This window comes from Mus musculus, chromosome 17 (assembly GCF_000001635.26).
Source record: "Mus musculus strain C57BL/6J chromosome 17, GRCm38.p6 C57BL/6J".
NCBI classification, from domain to species: Eukaryota; Metazoa; Chordata; class Mammalia; order Rodentia; family Muridae; genus Mus; species Mus musculus.
In genome coordinates, this window is record NC_000083.6 from 14239980 (window position 1) to 14252786 (window position 12807).

The 12807-nt window shown below is 47.2% G+C and overlaps 2 long non-coding RNA genes across 9 annotated transcripts in view; one reads left to right on the forward strand and one right to left on the reverse strand.

Annotated features, from left to right (window-relative positions):
• Nucleotides 1-6438: 6438 nt before the first annotated feature.
• On the reverse strand, nucleotides 6439-12744 carry Gm34772. The gene is made up of 4 exons (XR_385416.3): nucleotides 12536-12744; nucleotides 9682-9809; nucleotides 8749-8851; nucleotides 6439-6902 (listed from the first exon to the last, which is right to left on the reverse strand). It is a non-coding gene; the product is annotated as a predicted gene, 34772 (long non-coding RNA).
• Gm34567 overlaps nucleotides 9699-12807 on the forward strand; it is a 28085-nt gene continuing 24976 nt past the window's right edge. For 2 of the 8 annotated variants that reach the window (XR_385414.4, XR_876622.3), the window contains exon 1: nucleotides 9710-10210. This is a non-coding gene — a long non-coding RNA (predicted gene, 34567). Of the gene's footprint in view, nucleotides 10211-12807 lie in introns of all 8 variants that reach the window. The other 6 variants (XR_385410.4, XR_876623.3, XR_385412.4 and 3 more) reach the window with 5 other exon arrangements.

Here is a 12807-nt window from a genome sequence, read left to right on the forward strand (position 1 = left end):
TGAGGATCCTCACTTAGCACATTTCCTACTTATAGAGGGTTGGCTGTGGGCACGGAAGACGACCATGAGTGACGGCTGTTGAAATAAAACAGGAGCCAATAAAGGAGCAATGAGTCACACTGTGGTCACAGTTATACCAGCCAAGCTCTTGTAAACGGTAGGGCTGTGGGACACAAGTGAGCCCACACCGGGCTGACTCGCTGGGAGTCTTCATGGACGCCTGGCATGACGACTGCCCAGCTGTCACTGTCATGTGCTTGTAATAGCACCTACAAAAGACATAACGGGTCTTTAGCTTTTCCCTGTCTTTAAGGGACTATGAGGCTCTGATCTCTCTCTCTCTCTCTCTTCCCTGACTCTCTTCTCTCTCCCCCCTCTCTCTGTTGTTTTCTGGCTCATTAAAGGGTGGGTATTCCCAATTTTGGACTAGACCTTTCAAACCATCATTGAAAATAAACATTTTCATAAGTTCATTATTTTAGGTATCTTGGTCTATCTGATTAATATAAAGAATCGGTGTCAGGAGTGAGATCATTGGTACAGCTATATTGGCAAGATGGAGGAGGCTTTGCTTTATAGGGGGAGCTTGGAGGGCCTCAAAGGAGCAGCCAGAAAAACCTGGAGCACATTGAGGAGACTGTATTGGCAATTCTGCGCAAGCTCAGAACAGAATGTAGAAGAAAATGTAGACAGTAGAGGCCATCTTGATGAGGTTTCAGATGAACATGAACAGAACAGTCTCCTGGGAACTATAAAGAGGCTATCCGTATTTGTACTACAACATAAAAAAATGATTGCATTTTGTCCGTGTCCTGGGACTTGTTAAGACTGAGCTTAAAAGGTGACAGACAACTCCTCTGGTGGAGAGAATTCGAAGGCAGCACAGTGTCCAGACAGATGAGTGAGTGTAACTCTTCTTTAGCCAACTTTATAAGTGAGGATCAGCATCAAAGGGGGAGCAGAATAGCAGGATCTGGAAAACCTGTGGCACGGCCAAGAAAGAAGTGTCTATTTTTGTTCTATCCAGGGCAGGTACAGTCAACAGTTCAACATAAAGCACCCAAGTGCTCCAGGCCTTTACCAGAGGCTCAGAAGTGTAGAAATGCAAATGTGTTTCAGAGATTTTTCCAGGGCAGATTCCCCCACCCCCAACCCAAAGAGCCCTGGAGTGTTCTGCATGCCCAGAACTGTCCTTGGATTCAGATCCACTTCCTTCTGCTCAGCCCGTGAAATGTCCCAAGGGTACCATAAATATGGCTCAAGCATACCTGTTGGTTCAAGCACACCTCACAATCGTCTCCACCATACTGGTTCTGCAGATGGGCAGAGGGTACGAGTTGTTATGCTGTCAGAGGCTTCCAGTGGGATTTCAAGGAAATGCTCTCGATGCCAGGGCAGTGTGTGGCAGGATCAGAGATGATCCGTGCAGTCATCAATAGGACAGTGGAGACCCAGGAATATGAAGCATGTGTTTGGAAAACTATCGATAGCGTGGGAAGCCTGCCTGGGAGAGCAGTCATGTGTGTTGCAACCAGCCATGTTGTAAGGGTGGAGTTCCTCAGAGTTCATGGCCCATGATCATGATCCTTAGAAGTTGCCATGGAGACTATGACTTCAAGTTATGTTTTCCTTGCTGAGTTTCAGTCTTGGCCTGGTACCTCCTCTCTGCTTCTCTCTATTCTTCATTTTTAGAGTATGAATCTGGGTGTCGAAGGTTTGTTACAGGGGCTCCTGGTCAAGTTTGTCTGGAATCTCAAGGGAGTCTTCAGACGTGTCCCTTGGGGTGACACTGAACAGGTGAGACTTGGATAATCCTGGGATGGACTGAGGGTCTTTTGCACTGTGAGATGGACATGAGCCTTTGGGGATAGCAATAAAATGCTGTATTTAGGTGTCTGGTATCCCCCATTGGGTGCGTGTCAAAGGCTCCTCACGGCAGTGCCACTGGGAAGTAGAAGAAGATAGAGATAGACTAACTGGCCCTTAGATGCCGAGGGCATGGCCTGCGGAGAAAATCCCACGGGTCTCTGGGATTTTCCTCCTCTCTGTTGGCCTCCTGGATGTGAAGTTTCTTCTGTCTCATTTTCCCTATCAGTACCCGAAATGCCCCAAAAGCTGAGTCCATCCAAGCGTGGGCTGGAACTATTAAAACCACGAGACACAGTAAACCTTTCTCTTCACAAGCTAATTGTCTCAGGTTTTTTGTTACAGTAATGAGTAATGGCAAGCTGATTAAAGAGAGCTTTGTGTTTTCCTTTTGAGGAAATGATGTTGCTGTCGTGGTTGGCTTAGAAAGGAAATTTCTGTGAGCTTCATTTTTTTTTTTTCATGGCAGTTTCTCTGTATAGCCCTGGCTGTCCTGGAACTCACTCTGTAGACCAGGCTGGCCTCAATCTCAGAGATCTGAGTGCCTCTGACTCCTGAGTGCTGGGATTAAATTGTGTGCGCCACCATGCCTGGCTTGAAAAAATTTTAAACTATTATTTAAAATTCACTATACATGAATACATGCCGATGTGTTATACAAAGTCCTTCTCAATAATATTTCAGATATGTCAAGCATCTCTCCTCCTCCCCCTTCTTCTCCTGCCATCCCCTTTGTCACCCTAGCATTATTTTTATTCCCATGTTCTACATGTATGTGTGATTCTGTGTGTCTGTATAAATCCTATTACTCACAGACGAGAAAAGAAAGATATGATATGTATCTTTCCGAATCTGACTCATTTTCTTTGGTACAGTGATCGCCAGTCGCACCCATTTTCCCACAAATACTTCTTTCTTTATGGCTAAATAAAACCCTATTGTGCATCTGTGGTACATCTCGCCCACATCTGTGGTACATCTCGCCCACATCTGTCATGGGCATCTAGGTTGACCATAATAAACTTGGCCAGCATGAGCAGTGCTGCAGTGAACACATGAATATTTGCAAGTATCTCTAAGACACGTCGGCATTGGGTCTTACTAAGGAGGGGTATAACAGGCTAATCTGGAAAGTTCTATTTTTAGTTTTTGTAAGAGCCCCCTCCACTGATTTCCACATTGGCTGCACCATTCCCCAGAGATGCATAAAGAGGATCGAACATTTTCAATGACATGTTCGCCTCCCATTCTCCCTCTCGTCAGTAGATCAGCCAGTAGCTCAGGACAGAAAGAGAATGGGGTCCTGGAAAGTTTTCTGTAGATGACCGGGTCTGGGAATGTCAGATCGTTCCCTCAGACTTGAGATCTCCGTCAGTCAGAGCAGCAAAAACATGTTTTTCCTAGTCTAAAACCACTCACAAATCATGGGTTATAAGTTACAACAACAAAATCTCAGTCCTGTTCAGAACTGACACACATCCGCACCCAGCACGTATCAGAGGACTACAGGCCGTTCACTGTGGGTTCTGTGCATGGCTGTGTAGTGGGTGGCTGTCTCCCCTGAACGGGACTTTCAGGGACAGTCTAGGGCACTGGCAGGGGCCCCCAACCACCAACGGCTGGCTTGGAGGCCGCAACAAGGGGAATTGGTAATACATGGCTTATATTTCCCTTAAAATAAATATCTGCTGAAAAATTAAAGGGAAACGTGGTTGGCCAAATGTATTTGGGTTTTAATCAAACCAGAGTTATGTGAAAAATAGCCCGAATACTCAAATAACTGAGGCCACTGTCAAGAACTCACAACAGTGTCTGTGGAGGGCGAGCTGGCTTCAGATCTAACCTGAGGGCCAGGTAGCCACAGCCAGGGTGGGCTCTGACAATTCGAGGAATGAGTTTATATATTTCTGAATCTGGAGCACACATAAGAGAACAAGGTTTTCCCTTAACTCCCCTTGGAGAGGTCCCCAACACCCCATCTACTGCATGAAGTTGTCTATTGCATGAAGGGGCTTACATAGGAGCCTAGGAAGCAAGGAACCAGGTGTGTGTGTGTTGCGGGGGGGGGGGGGGAATCTCAGTGGCAGACAGAGCAAGTGGACCTAGATCCCAGGATGGCTGTGCCCTGAGACAGTATGGAAGGATGGCTGCATCCTTGGAGATGTGACCAGTGTGGCCCCCAAGGCACCAAGAGACTGTTTGGAGACCTTATTTTATTCTGAGTGTTCATGTTCGAGAGGAAAGATAGAGGCTATCTGTATTCTGCTTTATCCGACAGGCCTGGATGTCCCCTGGCCATCAAGAGCAGGGCATAACATTCAGGGTCCTGGTTGAACCTCCTAGGAAAAGCGTTTGCTTCACTGCTAGGAAATGAAACAGATCACTGATTAAGGCCCATCCTGAGATGTTAAGAACCAGCAAGTGAGAAGGAGAGCTCTGAGGCCAGCCTGCAAGGTAGTTGGGAAGCGCTCAGACCCAAGCCGACTCCGCCCTTTAACTTCAGCTCTACACAGCCTAGGAACCATCTCCAAGCTGCCTGCACCTGCAAGCATTGGTCACCGTGGCTAGGTGGTCTGCAGGGCACCTGCCAGGCCAGGTGTGCCTAGTGAGGTGAGCTTGCCAGGTATGTGGGCCACTTCACAAGCTCTTCATAGCCACTCCTTCTCCTTGGTAGAAACCAAGTGGAACAAGTAGCCTCAGGTCACTGAAACTGAAAACTGTCACCCTTTCTTCTCCAAGTGAGCCCATAATCCACTTTGGGGCTCTGAACAGAACCACAGTCAAGCCAGTGAGTGCTCTCTGCTCTCTGCCAGGTCCATGTGAACCAGAAAAGCACTACACACATACACAGGGGATGTGAGACAAGCAGAGTCCCAGCTGTGAGACACGGGAGTCCCCATGTTTGGCTGGGGTTTCTGTGGACACTCGACATTGGCCACGGTTGCTGATCAAATGTCCTCAGAGGATAGTGAGGGCAGAAACCTGGCAGCAAGTCTCAGCCAAGGCCTGGCAGCCGTTCCCAGAACCTGGCTGGGCTTGCAGCACACCCGGCTGATCTGCAGCTCTGATTGGGATCTTCCTCCAACAGCTTCCCCACCGAGTGAAGGCAGAGTCCCATTCAAACAAGGGCCTCTGGGGGCCAGCTCTCTGTCTCCAGAATCCAGAAGCATTCGTTCCTGGGGCACAAACACAAACACAAACCGCACCAGGAGGAAAAGCAGACACAAACAAAACCGAGTGCCTTCCTTCACAGCAGAGAAACTATCGCTAATGACATGAACATTGGACAGCATCTCACCCGTGATCCGCCAGGCTCCTTGCAGCTGGGTAACCTCAGGCATATTTCTGTCTAGTTTTAACTTGTCAGATATAGATATATATATTTTTAAGCAAAACTAAACAAAACACTACAGGCCTATTTTGGCCTGCCCTTGACTTGAATGCTCACACATGTCTAAATTCTGAGCTGGTTCTGGGCTGTTCCTGTGTCTTCAGGTAGTTAGGGATCCAGGATTCTCTGTGCATCTGAGTGCGGACTCCCAAGATTCCTCCTGTTTGTGGGGACACACAAGATTCCAGTATGTGTGTGCACACTGTGACCTGGGGTACAGGGTGTTAGTGTCCATGCCTCTTTCTTATGTGGTCTTTTACCAAATACCAGCATGATGGGATTGGACAGTGGTGCTGATGGGGAACTTTGAGGATCTGCCCTGTGAGAGCCACCGTAGACAGGGAAGTATCCACAGCAATACGGTAGCCTATCCTTCTGTCTTCAGTGGTAATGTAGGTCGATGGCAGCATGACAAGCCGAGGGACAGCTCAAGAGAATAGGGGCCACTATCCAGGGAGTTCGTCTTCTGTGTAGCAAGCACTGTAGAGCTATTTAGGCACAGTGCTCTTGCCTGCTTAGGTGACACCCACAGCTGAGCTTCTCAGGCCTGTGGCACCTTTCTCCCTCAAAGTTTCCTCATAGCCCCCAAGTTCCCCTGGGAGGAGCAAAAGCCTGAATTCCAGCCAGGCCATCTCAGCAAACCTCTGTTTATCACTTCTGTCTGTTTAAGTTTCTAGGCAAGGGTTCTTTAAAAAAAGGGATCTGAGTCCAAGGCTAAAATCAGTCTTTGGAAACCCATACTTTAAGCCTTGGATTGATGCTGTGTGCTTAGCATGTGAAAATACATGGAATTCTGATCCACTGTGTTTCGGCCCAACTTGCATGCCCCACTCACTCCACTGGAGGATACTCGCCTGCCTCACAGGCGGCAGGACCCTAACACAGTCACACCTGGGGAGGCAGTCCAGGAGAAACCTGCTGCCCGTGTGGACTGAGACGAGGGATTGGAGAAGTCAGCGTCATTTCACTAGCTGATTGTCAGAGACACTTTACTGGAAAAAATAACATTTGAGCTCACAGAAATACAACTGGGAAGCCAACAGAAGCCTAAACTATTATCACCTACAGAAAAGGGATGAGTCAACCAAGGTAAGTCAGTATCTAGATGGAATCAAATCAACAGTTTTAGACATCTGTCATGTGAGTGACAGAAACAAAACCAGGTCTCGGTTCCTGCCCTCTGGATTAGAGAGACTGGATTAAAATTCTGTTAAGCTCTTAATCCCCTGTGTTGGGTGCTGAAATCATCATGTCTGGGCAGACATACAAAGTCAGTTATTTCCAGAAGTTAGTTATTATGTAATATAACCATCTAGGCATGGCTTCCAGATATGCATTTGTCTGTGAGCAAGTTGAATGGGGATTTTCCTGAGCACTGGGGACAACAGCCTGGTCATGGTTCTCCGGTGTCTCCTCAGACCCTTGTAGGTTTGGTAGTAGTATTGGAAATCACATGCTGGGCAGAGCCTCCTGGGCCTGCTTGACTCAGGCTGAAGCATCTCTGTAGAGGACAGAGAGGACTTACCTTTTCAGGCCAGCTCATACCTGGAGATGGGAGCCCTGTGGAGCCACGGCTTGTTCTTTGTCACTGTCTATCAACTTGCACCTCTCCCTCAACCCAGGACACATCAGGAGCTCTTGAGTTCTGTAGAGAAATAGAACCAGTAGTATGAATATATATATATATACATATATATTTATATATGTACACATATACACAAATATATGTATATAATAAATCCCTTTCAATGTATATTTATATACACATATACACATACGTATATACTTATATATGCATGTATCTACACACACATACATATACATGTACACACACATATATGTATATAGATATACATATACACACTATATATATGTATATATGTGTGTGTGTATATACATATACATACATACATATACACACACACACATATATATGTACAAAATGTAATAAACCTATATATATATATATATATATAGGTTTATTAGATTGTCTTATGTAGTAGACACTGTCTGCAAACTGGAGAGGCTGAGAACCTGGTAGTTTCTCCGTCTATCATACTGAATGCCTTGACATCCCACCCTGGTGCTGAAGGCCTGGAGGACAATCTCTAGTCTACAGTTCACATGGGAAGGCTGAGAATCTGGGTTCTAATAGCAGAAAGCCAGAAGTAACAGCACAGATGCACTCACTAGCAAGAAGGGAAGGCAGGCAGGCAAGGGGCACGGCTTTCCCTGACATTTCTTATATCTGGGTTGCCTTCCCGCTCTGGGGGAGGGTTTTTCCCACGCTCACCTCTGTAAGGTACCCATACAGATCCACCCAGAGATGTGTCTCTTGTCTGACACCAGAGACAATCCAGTTGGCAGTCACACCTTGTTTCTAGGGAATCACAGCGAGTCAGACACACATAGAAGTGTAGCACCCAGCACTGAGTGCTGTTCACAGGTACCAGGTGACAGCAACAGATCTCACATGTGGACAGCATGAAGCAAGTGCAGAGGCGTCTTTCAGCCACAGGGGCTGGGTGCCTGGCAGCACCATCACTTTGGGAGGATGAGGGCAAGTAGGTGTTCACTGAGGTGGGCAGCAGATGACCTGTCAGAGCGGTGGGCAGAGCTCTGAGCAACGCTGTGTATAGCGGCCTGTGGCCAAGCCCTGACCCTTGTACTGGTCATCACAGACAGTCTCCCATGCACACTTGGGATGAGGAGTCGGGGTGGTTCATCTGCCCCTCGGCACATGTCCACATATGTCCTCCATCTTCACAAATGGATGGACGGTACCGCAGGCCTCTTTGGAGGACTCCAGTCTCCTTTGCTGTGACTTCAGCAAAGCTCTCCAGAGACAGATTGAGTCAGTTCTGGGAAAGGGGTGTGAAGCCCGCTGGTGGACCATCTGGTGTGGGGACACTTGTCCTCGCCCTGCTCACCCACACTCCATCTGCATGCGTGGCTTGCATTAACAACTCCACTGTTCTTATGCCAAGTGAATTTGAAGGTTACTAAGGAGGGATTTTGATATATGTCTAAAGATGGGAGTTGAGGAGACAGAGCGAAGCTTAGGAGGATTAGTATAAATTTACAAGAGTCCCTAGCCAGTCTATTGTTAATTCCCACTTAAAGATTGGCTTTTTTTCAGTTATGGAAGTAATAGGTTTACTTAAGAGACAGCAAGGAAAAGCGAGATAGAAACAGAGAGAGAACATAGCAGTTATAATATAAAGGAAGATGAAGGGGAAGAAGATGTTTGTGTAACCTTGACATGGAAGGCCCCTAAAGCTTTGGAAACATTTCTAAACCCAACAAAACCCACACTTGGATGCGTGGATGTGGATGTGTACACACACATGCATGTGCATGGACTAATATGTATAAGTGGACCAAAGCACACATTGGTGCAAACAGGAACACACAGATGTATGTAGCAATGAACCCACATATATATGGATTCTCTCTCTCAGGGGTTCATACACAAGAGGCAGTAAACTGACCATATTTTGCTGTCAGATGGCATCAAGTCTCAGAACACGGTGCTATCTTGGGCTCAGTCCCTCATCTGAAGATGAAGTGGTAACAGTCTTCATTGAGTCAGGTCTGTTGAGGAGAAGCACGGAGCACGTGGACAGCCTGATGCACACAGAAAGTGCTGGGATCTTGGCATTTACATAAGCACGCTGTGATGGCTTAGGCCACGGTAAGTACACTGTGATGGCTCAGGCCACGGTAAGTACGCTGTGATGGCTCGGGCCACGGTTAGACTTTTTCAAAGGCTCCCTAAGCTTTTCACACTGCACGTGCTACACTCACATAACCAACCCCTGACCGTTAGGGCAGGTTTTGGATTTTTCTGTGGTATGAGATGCTTCCAAGAGCATCCTTTACATAGGACATTGTGCAGAACCCCGGCAATTTCTTTAAATGAATGGATGGCTTTCCCTGTCTCCTGGGATTGACTTGAGTTTTATCTTAACCTTGCAGGAAATGGTAATTTCCAGTATATCATTCCCTTCACGGGGACCCACACTAGTCTCTCCATTTAATCTTTATAACAGGCATATTAGCATGGGAAAGCTCATGTGGACTTAGTTAATAGTGCCTCTTTCCCCTTCTTCTCCTTCAGCCTCCCTGGCACAGCCTGACACCCTCTTCTTTCTCTATACCTTACAACCACATGTCTCTGTGTATATGACTGAGTTTTGAAAAACTGGCAATTTTGCAAGAGTAAGCACACTCTCACTTCAGCTGTGTCTTCAGCTGAATAGGAAGGGAAGGCGAATAGAACCCGCTCAGGTCTTAGGAGCCAGGTACCAATAGTGGTGGTGGTGGGGGGGCTGAGACTCATGATGGCTGCTTTGCAGCTCATCAGGTTGGTGCTAAACTCTCATTGTCCCTCCCCACGACTCTGACAGGAGGTAGTGACTTACCCAGAGGAGAGCCAGAAGAGCAGGGATTGGTTACAGTGACTAAAGACACTACATATGTTGACCACAAGAAGAACAGTATTGCTCCATGCCTGGCAGCTGCCTGGAGGGTGGGGCGTCTGTCTCCTTTGCTGGGGGAGATAACAGCATGACATTAGCACCAGTGAGTGCCACCAGCTGCTCATGTGGGCTTGCCTGCTTCTCTCTGCAGCTCTTGTGGCTGCATCTTGTTTTCTGTAGTCCCATGAGCTCCGATGAGCAGGAAGGACCTCTTTGATCTGTGAGGACTGGGGAGCAGGCTAAGTTCCCTGGGCACCCATGTCCCGAGCACACTTGTAAGAGGCTGGACTTGGTCTTGGTCTTGGGGAGTAAGGCTTTGGATCATTCAGAATGAGGCAGCATTTGACATCAAAGTGGTCACCTCCACAGCCGGTTTGTCCTGCTTAATACTCAGAAGGAAGCAGAGGGACCATCAGCCACCCGCAGAGAGCCTATGGTCTACCTCCTATGAAAGAATGCACGAGCAGGTGAGGTAAGTGTGTGTGTGTGACTTTGGAAGTCTGTGTGAATGCGGGTGTTTGTGAGGAACACGTGTGAGCATGATTGCATGAACGTCCAGCCCTATAGAGAGACTTTTGATTCCATCAGTGGGTGGAATCTGATCACTCTCACATGATGGTCATAAAGATCAAGATTTAGTCACAGGCTAGTTCTCCTGTGTGAGGAGGGACAGGATGTAGCTTAACATTGCCATTGCGGTGAACATGCTGACTCCTGAAGAACACGTTTCAGATGTCCTTCAGATCAGCCAGTGCACCGTCTACATGGGAACATGTCCCAGCGACTTTCCCAGTCTTGTTGATATTTGATATCAGACCCCAGATATTTCCGGCTCATAAAACCCTGGGGTGTGTGCAATTGATTTAGTTAGAGCAAACGCAGGAAGTTATTGAAGCCAATCAGCCAATACTCTAAGGGATAATTCTGAGGCGAGAAGCCAGATTGTGAGGTCAAGCACAAGCCAGGACATCTCAGGGTGGAGGCATCAATGACAAGAGGGATGCAGGTGGTGGTGTCACTCTGCTACTCCCGAAGAGTCCATTCTGTTTGTGTTCAGCTGGTGCCCATGTCATGCTAAACAGCTAGAGAGAGATGCAGACCCCTGTCAATCACACTTTTGTGGCAGATGGCCCAGGATTGTGCTGACAAAGATTCTTCTCTCATTCAGATCCTCAAGTACTGAGGCGGGTGGCTCTCCCGGGCGGCTAACTGGGGTGGAAAGTCAGTTGGTGAACATACCCATCCGTCTGACCTTCTAGTGTTCATCCAGGCAGTCACAGGAGTGGGTCAGCCATGAATCACCTATCAGCAGTGAATGCTGGGTCCCCCACTTAACCCACGGGTGAGCCAGAGAAAAGATACTTGCTAAGATCCCTAGCCCTGCTAATGGCAGATGGGAGCTTCTGCCCCTTCCTGCTCAGCAGAGCCCCAGGAGCCTCAGTCTCTTTTTGCTCCATGTCCTGACAGCAGTTTCCATAAGTCAGGATCTTCATGAAGGCCAGTGTATTAGTCAGATTTCAGTCACTGCAACAAAATGCAGAGACCATCATCCTATAGAGAGAGAAGCTGGCCTCTGGCACTTCATTCTGGAAGCATCAATGCATGAATGGCTGGCCTCCTGGCTTTGGCCTGTGTTGAGACAGCACATGGAGGAAGGAGTGTTTTCTAAAGTTAAAACACTCACTCAGAAGCTGTGAGCAACAAGAAAGAAGACCCTGGGGATCCCTAATCTTATGCAAGTCTGGGGTCACTTCAGTGACCAAAGGACCTTGTCAAGGTCCTTCCTGGTGGCATCAACTTGGAAGCCAAGCCTTGGACCTTGCCTGAGCACCTGAGGACGTTTTATATGCAAACTATGATAAGGAATAGCACAGACTATTGCTATAGCCTGGGAGTGGGGAAAGGTCCTCTTCACCCTTTCTGTGGATGAGTTTAGTGAAGGCAGAGGATTGGACCTTGCTGTATTTGAGTGTATTTTCACAAGGCATAAGGGGGAAGCATCTTGGTGGTTTCTGTCCCCCAAATTACAGAAGCCAGCAAGCTCAGAAGCAACTGAGCCACGGGAAAGCAATGTTCCTAAGATGGCAGAGCATAATAAGAACCAAACATCGCCCAAAGCTGAACAGGGAACGACAGAGCATAAGACATTTGTAGAAACCACAGTTGTGATTAAAGGAAATTGTAAAAGTCCATAAAGGGCTCAATAACAGAATGAGGATAATTAAAGATTCAATTAGTAAACTTGAAGATAAAAGCCAGATTATCTCTCAGAAAACAACTAAAAATGGAGAGACGGGGGAAAGGCAGAAAGGATATTAAGATGTGCCATCAGTCAGCAGCAGGGCCTGATGTCTTTCTCAGAAGAATGATAGTAAGAGAGTTCAAAAAACTCTTAGGGAAACTAATCAAAAAGAGAAAAAGAAAAGAAAGCTTAGAGTTGAGAGAAGGCATAAATCTTCAGGCTGATGTAACTCTCTGAGAACAGAAGAGGCCAGGCAGTGGGAGCTCCAGCTCAGTAGATCCTGGGGACACATAGAAGAACTGTCAGATAGAGAAAGGACCCAGAAGGACAAAATGTATTGCCTACAGAAAAAAAAAAAAAAAAAAAAGGAAGGAGCTTTGCAAAAGCCTTACCATAAAACCCTCTGCCCCAAGGAAGAAAAGCAACGGCTTTGAAATAACGAGAAGGAGTGATTTTTAAATCAAAGATCCACTGTCCAAAACTACCAGCTACCAGCAAGTGGGATGGGAGAGAGATGAGTCGTTTTCAGGCCAGCTGAAAATAATAAAAATGTACCTTATGCATGCACGTTGATTAAAAAAGGCTGATTGTCTCCAGCAAGTCACAGAAGGAATCCAAAAGGCAGAGAGACATGGGACTTGAGAAGTGATGTGGGGCCCAGCCAAGAATGCAGGGGGAGGGTAGGACAGCAGTCCAACTTGGAAGAGCTGGTCAGAGCCCTGGAAGGCTAGGGCTTCAAGGAGGAAGTGTGTTCCATCCAAGAACGTCTATGTTCTTGATGGAAGCCTCAGAAGGGTGTGGCTGTGTGTGGAATGTGTGCACGATCT